This window comes from Macaca fascicularis, chromosome 7 (genome assembly GCF_037993035.2).
Source record: "Macaca fascicularis isolate 582-1 chromosome 7, T2T-MFA8v1.1".
Lineage (NCBI taxonomy): Eukaryota > Metazoa > Chordata > Mammalia > Primates > Cercopithecidae > Macaca > Macaca fascicularis.
The window spans coordinates 29,340,691-29,348,969 of record NC_088381.1 but is presented as its reverse complement, the minus strand read 5'-3'; positions in this window follow the sequence as shown (position 1 = coordinate 29,348,969).

Sequence of the window (8,279 nt, the reverse complement as noted above, 5' to 3'; positions counted from 1 at the left end):
TGCCCCCTCAAACAAATACATAGCATCCAGGTTTATCCACCTAAAGAAGTCCTGGTCATTTTTCCTTAATTAAATTCTTCAAGCATACAGAATAATAAATGGTATTATTCTCTGTGTGTTTGAATTACATCAATGTACCCACCACTCATATCTAATGAATGTGAATATTTTGCCATATTTTATTTCATCATTTTTAGGGAAATAAAACATTACAGGAATTATTGAGAACCGCTTTTTCCTCTTCCCTAATTCCATTCTCCTCTGCCTCTCTCACCCCAGATTATCACTATCCTGATACTGGGGTTTATTCTTGCTATCAGCAACTTCTTTCTTTTATTCTGCATGCATATATTCCCAAACCCATGGTGTTATTTTCTGTTTATACAAAGACATATGTTTATGCTGTGTTTATTCTTCTGCAGTGTGGTTTTTTCACTCAACATGATGTTTTCAGGATTTATCTATATTGATACATATACATCTGGTTAATTTATTTTAAGGGCTAATTTGACACTGTAATCTGACTATACCCCATTTATCCATTTTCCTATTGTGGATATTGAGAAATTTCATGATTACAAAAAATGCTGTAATGAACATACTTGTACTTGTCTTATTGCGTGCATATTCAAGACTTTTTTTTAGGATATAACCAAAGTGAAATCACTGAGTATAAACACATTGTAACCCTTTAAGCCTTAGTTCAGTTGTCACCTCCTTTGAGACACTTCCCCTGGCCTGGTTGAGCAGAGTTAAGTATTTTTCCTTTTTTATTCCAAAAGACCTTGCAAACAAGGTCTCTCTTTCCCTGCATCCACAGGAATATTTGCAGGTTTGTATCCCCAAATGGTGCATGATCCTCCACAGACAGGGATCCTGTGCCTAGCACATAATAGGCTATTAATCAGTGTTTGCTGAAGAAAATTAGAAGTTGATCAACAAAACAAAATGCCCTTAGATATGTGGGAAGATATGTGAATGGCAACTTGAATTCCAGGGGATGGCACAGATTTCATCTAGGGAGCTATACATAGCCAGGAGGGGACCCAGATCAAGAACTTAAGAGAAAAGAGATTGTGTAAAATCTGGAGAGCACACAAAAATGTATCCAAGCCACTTCTGTGTCATACTGCAAAGGGAAACTAGCTAAGTCCAACACCTTAGAGGATACCATTATTGGTAATATAAAAATACAGTCTTAAAAGTAATGAAGACATTAGCCTGAGGCAAACCTAAGACAGAAGGTCATAGATGATAGAGGAAGGACCAGTGATTACAGGTGGTTAGGTAAGACTAAGAAAGACATTAAAGTAAATATGAGTATTTAAGTCTCCATTTCACTCTAAATGCATCCATTTTTCCAATTATGTGACTTTGTGGGCAAAAAAAGAACTCTCATGTATTCTTACTAGGCATGTAAATTGGTGTACCCTTGTTTGAAAATATCTAGCATAAAAATTGTGATCATCCTTTTTTTCACCCCCAGTGGAGAAAGTAGAGTATATTTAAACAAGTAGTACAAGCATAACTGGCTGAGGGAAAAAAACACAATATTGTGATCATCTTTTGATGGTAAATATCACTACTAGAATTTATCCTGTAAATAAACATGTTTCTAAAATTATAAAACAATTCTAGTAGTAAAAGTTATAAACAACCCAAATACTCATCAATAGAGGATGATATCAATTATCAGGCATCCACTGAGTGGAATATTACATAACCATTAGAAAGAATATGTCAGAGCTACTTCTGGAAAAGGGGCTTATGGATGTGTTAAGTTGGAAAATTATGCTGTTAAGTTTTAAAAGTAAGGAACAAGACGGCATGCAAAGTATAATCCCATCTACATAAAACACATACATACTAGAGGAAGGCAGTGGAAAATTAATAGTGGTTATCTTTGGGTTTGCAGGGTATAGGGAGAGTACAATTAGCTACTTCTGTGACCCAGAAGTGGCTTGGATTCATTTTCGTGTTCTCCTTAGATCTTACGCAATCTCTTTTCTCTTAACTTCTCGATTTGGCTCCTGGCTATGTAGAGCTCCCTAGATAAACATTTGGATATTTGCGTGTGTGCTACGTTATCTTTTTTACATTTTTAAATGTAAGAAAATGTTTGTTTGAGACAGAATGTAACATGTAAAAAGTTATGATTCTTTTGACATTTTTTTTAATTTATTTATTATTATTATACTTTAAGTTGTAGGGTACATGTGCATAACGTGCAGGTTTGTTACATATGTATACTTGTGCCATGTTGGTGTGCTGCACCCATCAACTCATCATTTACATCAGGTATAACTCCCAATGCAATCCCTCCCCCCTCCCCCCTCCCCATGATAGGCCCCTGTGTGTGATGTTCCCCTTCCTGAGTCCAAGTGATCTTATTGTTCAGTTCCCACCTATGAGTGAGAACATGCGGTGTTTGGTTTTCTGTTCTTGTGATAGTTTGCTAAGAATGATGGTTTCCAGCTGCATCCATGTCCCTACAAAGGACGCAAACTCATCCTTTTTGATGGCTGCATAGTATTCCATGGTGTATATGTGCCACATTTTCTTAATCCAATCTGTCACTGATGGACATTTGGGTTGATTCCAAGTCTTTGCTATTGTGAATAGTGCTGCAATAAACATACGTGTGCATGTGTCTTTATAGCAGCATAATTTATAATCCTTTGGGTATATACCCAGTAATGGGATGGCTGGGTCATATGGTACATCTAGTTCTAGATCCTTAGCCTGGACAAACAATATAGGCCATGGCATTTCTTATTGACTGTAAGAGAGTGACATAATTTTTCACTGTATCCTCTTCTCAAAATGTCAAAAGATTTGGTATGTAAAAAGACCAAATCTTTTGACATTTTGAGAAGAGGATACAGTGAAAAATTATGTCACTCTCTTACAGTCAATAAGAAATGCCATGGCCTATATTGTTTGTCCAGGCTTTGGGTCATTTCCCAGGTTCCACATTGACTTAAAATAGTACATCTTGACAGGGAATAATTTTTTTTAATGAGCAACCTCTTACCAGAAGAAACTGGGCTTCTGTGTATTTAAACAAGCCATGAGAATTCCTTGCAGCTTTTTCAGCCTAATCAGAACATTCCCCAACTGAGGTATCATTTCAACTCATTTTTAAAACTCAATGCTAATGAACAAAATACAGAGTAATTCAACTCAGGGTTATATTTCCTCAGTCTTTAGATAAATACCACATTGCAAACAATTGTATTGTCTTTGATTATTCAAATACACATACACACAGATTGAGGTAGCACAATTGGGTTTTACCTTGTACACAAATAGAACAGAACCTATTCAATTTAATCCAATGCTCTCCTGAGCACTTTTTTCCCTCTTCCCTTGAGTACAAGCCCATCCTAGCAGGGGCTGATGTATCCCTGTGGGATCTGGTGCAATATTTTGTCGCTCTGATTGAAATGTGTGCTGTCTGGTCCCTATAGTTTAATTTAGAACAATTAAGGCTCAGGGTACATGAGCTGGCAAAGCACATTACAAACAATGGCTGCAGAATAAACTGCAGATCAATCCACACTAAATCACCCTGAAAATCCCTGCCAGCACCACAAAGCCATCCCGATTCCAGCCCTTCCTCCATCTCCGCTGCAGTAAGGAAGTCTCCATTGTTCAGTTTTGTAATTATTTTGCAGAACTGTTTATCCTTCCAGACATAAAACTTTACAATCTTGGGCTGGGGGTTAGGGGCACATAGGAAAACGATGCTGAGGGGGATATGGCTCCATTCATAATGATATTGCCCCACAAATGGAGCGTGTTTTCCATTTCCCAACTCTGATACTGACACGCTGTCCAAACCTGTCACCACATCTTGGCTGAGCACATATGGGAAATATTTGCTCTTTCATTCATCATCTTGTTTATTTATTTATTTTGATGCCCAAGTGGGCATCTCTTCCTTCCTCATGCCTCCATATGTATCCACCCCATAAAGCTGTCTACTTTGTCAGAGATTGAGCTGCCAGGTAAAAGAAGTATCTTCAGTTACAATCCACAAACATCTCATGAACCCACCTTCAGTACTCTTTTTTTTGTTTAAATGAAAAAGCACTAAGGTAAAGAGCTAACCCTATTGTCTGGGTAGGGGCACTGCAGGGCTGGCACAAACAATGTTTTCAAATTCCAAAGAAGTTGTAAAAGCAAAGCATAACATCAAAATTTTAATGCGCACATTTTTTTCATTTAGCAATTCCACTATTAGGGATTTTTTCAATAGAACTATTTTCCAAAGAAGGCAAGCATATGTACATGAACATTTCTTGAAATATTATATTAGTGTAGTGAAAAAAAGTTATTACAAATCTAAATTCCATCAAGAGGCGAATGGATAGATAAAGCATGATGAAATCACATGATAGAAACTGTGCAATCCTGAGAAAGAAATGTAGATCTACATGAACTGATACGAAAAAGGGCTTTAAGATACAGCTAAATTTAAAAATGAGTATGAGCCCATTTTTGTTAAGTGCCTATATATTAGCATAGACAATTTTTAAATCAAGAAAAATAGATACCAAAGTCAATAACAACAGTTAACTCTGAGGGTGGAATTCCAGGGACTATTTTTTCTTTATGTATTTTGGTACCGTTTAATTTTTTACAAAAAGTATGTGTTACTTTTATAATCAGAAAATATATGCATATATAGATAAGTATATAAATAAAAATATAGAAAAGTATATATTTATATCATATGTGTATAGAAAACCATTAGATAAATGATGGAATTACCTTCTATTTTGCCTTGTTTCTCTATCCATTCATCCTTTAGACAGAGTTATTAAAAGCCTGTTGATGTGTTGAGTGCCACTATTCTAGGTTCTGAGAATGCAAAAACAAAGCTTTTATAGAGATTATAATCTAGTAGTAGGAAATACCACTGCTCTACACACCTCCATTAGAGCCCATAACCTTGGGTTGGCTTCATGATCGACTCAGGTAAAGAATCCAAATAATGATCTAGATTGATGCAAGATCCTATTTTCTCAAACTCACCTAGTATGGACAGACATAAAGGTAATAGCTGTCCTCCTATAATTTAGGTGCTGGTCATTTGCAATCACTTCAGCCTCTGGATGCTCATCTTGAGGTTTACCAATAAAAGAACTACAATCACTAGCTTTATTCAGCATTTACTACATGACAGTGCACCAGGTTCTTTGCCTACATTAGCTCATGTCATTCTTAACAGTCTTATGAAATAATTATTATCACATATTTTATCTTTTTTTTACAGATCTGATGGCAGAGATCTGCCCAGGGCTCCCAGCTATACATGGCCAAGCCGAGACTACATACAGTCCAAGCCTTCAGACCTCTACAGCTGTTCTGGGAATACAGTAGGTGCTCACACCAGAAGCGGTCACTGCAGTAGCTGGTGGTTTTAGTAACATTTTCTAAGCTGTCAGCCTGTGAAAGGAAACTGATGAAGCAAGGGAAAAACAAAACACAATTATGAGATTTGGAAAGTCCATGCCAGTAACCTGTCAAACTCATGATTTATAAAAAGCATTAATGAAGTATAAACAATTCCAGGTGGGTCATTCAATCAAGCTCTTGATGGTGAGTTTTCACTGTTTAGAATCTGAGTGGCTACCAAATAGAATACTAATTCCTTATGGGAGAAAACTTCAGATTGAATTATGTTGTAATTATGAACTCGGGATAGGGGGTTGGCATGTGAGTGAGTTTGTGTGCTGGGCATGTCTGTTGGCTTCAAGGCCACGTTCCATCACATCAAGCCCTCATGGAATGCAGGGTGCTCTGCATTCCAGTCTAAGCTGCAACCATAGGATTTGAAATGTGGACCCATCTCACCTCCAGCTTCCTCCTCAGCCAATGAGGAACCTGGGGCTGTCCACATCACAGCATGGCATGGCAATATGTGGAAGCCAGTGCAACAAGCAATCCTCATTGGGTTTCTACCTCATAACCCTTTCAGATTCAGTATCCTCCCCAGTCTCATCCAATGAATAATCTTTTAAGACCTAGCGTATGCTAGAAACTATGCTTCAACTCAAAGTTTAGAAAGCACATCTCTACACCCTAAGTAGTTCAAAGTCTGGTCAAGGATCTCAATTCTAGTAGGGCATCTACAGATAATTTCCCAGATGCTATATTTCTAGTACACCACTCCCTTCTTAAGAACCATTAATGACTGTTTACCTATTCTCAGATCAAATGTAAAACCTACCCTGCCTTCGAGGCCCAAAGTTGACCTGACTCCTTTGTAAAACTCTCCAGACTAATTCCAGTTCACAACTGTATTTTCTTAATTCTGCATCACTTTAGCATCAGTACTTAAACTCTGTTTTCAGTCTCAGAGTTTTTCTTACCCCCATGCTGGAAACACAATTGGACTTTAAAGGTGTTTTAATCAAAATAATAAAGAAAAAGCCATTATACATGGAGAAAGGGGAAATGGTTACTAAAACATTATTTCTGTTCTCATAATGCAGTTAAGCTCCTTTTGCTCACTATCAAATTGATCAGGAAAAATAACTAATAGGCACTAGACTTAATACCAGGGTGACAAAATAATCTGTACAACAAATCCCCATGACAAAAGTTTACCTACATAACAAACCTGCACTTGTAGCCCTGAATATAAACGTTAAATTAAAAAATAAAACAAATTGCAAGTTTCTCATATGCTCCCAGTTTTCAGAACCAAATAGGTCCTGAGATGTCATCCGGTTCAACCTCTCATTTCCTAGATGAGCAAATTACTCTACAGGAGGAAAATTATCTGTGGGTTGCAAATCCATCCACTTATGAACTCAATAAATGTTGTATTCCAGCACTATACTAGACCCTGGGGAAATTGTTAGTCTCTACCCTCATGGAGTTTACATTCTAATAAGAAAGAAAGTAAACAGGTTAACATATGTTGCAATTTCAAGTAGAGGTGAGTGCCATGAGGAACAATAAGAAAGAGTAAAGAGATGGTGGGGTTGGCATGTTATTTTACGTAAGACATCAGGGAGAGGGAGTAGCAAGTGCAAAAGTCCTGAGGCAAGAATGAACTTAGTGCGCTTCAGTGACTGAGAGAAGACTGAGGTCATTGGAGCATGGTGAAAGAGGGTGTAAGAGAGTTTAAAGACATAGAAAAGGTACTTATTTTTAGGGTCTTATGATAGATTGTATTTCACACTAAGTGTGATAGGAAGCCATTTGCAGAATCTTACATACAAGAGTGAGATGACTGTGTTACTTTTTTTAAAACCACTTGATTAAGATATGATTTTCATATCAAAATCTGTACATACTTAATGTATATAGCCTGATCAGTTTGGAGAGAAACATATACCCCTGAAACTACCACCAAAATCTCTTCTGTAAATCTATCCATCACTTCCAAAAGTTTCTTTCTGCCCTCTTTATTTATTAGGATTTCTTTGTGATGAGAACACTTAACATAAGATCTACCAGAAGGTAGAAGCAAAATTTTAAGTATTATACAATACTTACTAACTTTAGGCACTATGTTATACAGTAGATCTCTTGGACATGTTTATCTTGTATAACCAAACTTTGTACCCTTTGACTAATACTTCTTCATTTTCTCCTCCCCCTAGCCTCTGACAATCACCATTTCAAGCTCTGCTTCTATGAATTTGGCTATTTTTAATTCATCATATAAGTGAGATCGTAAAGTATTTGCCCTTCTGTGTTTGGTTTATTTCATTTAGCATAATGTCCTCCAAGTTTACACATGTTGTCACAAATGGTGGGGTTTCCTTCTTTTTGAAGTCTCAATAATATTCCATTGTATGCATATATCATTTTCTTTATCCATTTATTTAACAATGGACACTTAGATAGTTTTGTAATTTTGGCTATTGTGAATAATGCTGTGATAAGCATGGGAGTGCAGATAGCTTTCCAAGATCCTAATTTCAATTGCTTTGAATATATATCCAGAAGTGGGATTGCAGGATCATGTGGCAGTTCTATTTTTAATTTTTTGAGAAATCTGGATACTGTTTTCCGCAGTAGCTGCACCAACTTACATTGATACTAGCAGTGTACAAGAGTTCCCCTTCCACTACATCCTTAATGACATTTGTTATCCTTTGGATTTTTTTAATAATAGCCAGTATAACAGGTGTGAAATGGTATCTTATGTGGTTTTATTGCATTTCCCTGATGATTACTGATGCTGAGCACCTTTTCATACACCTGTTGATCATTTGTATATCTTATTTGGAGAAATGTCTATTCAGTTCCTTTGC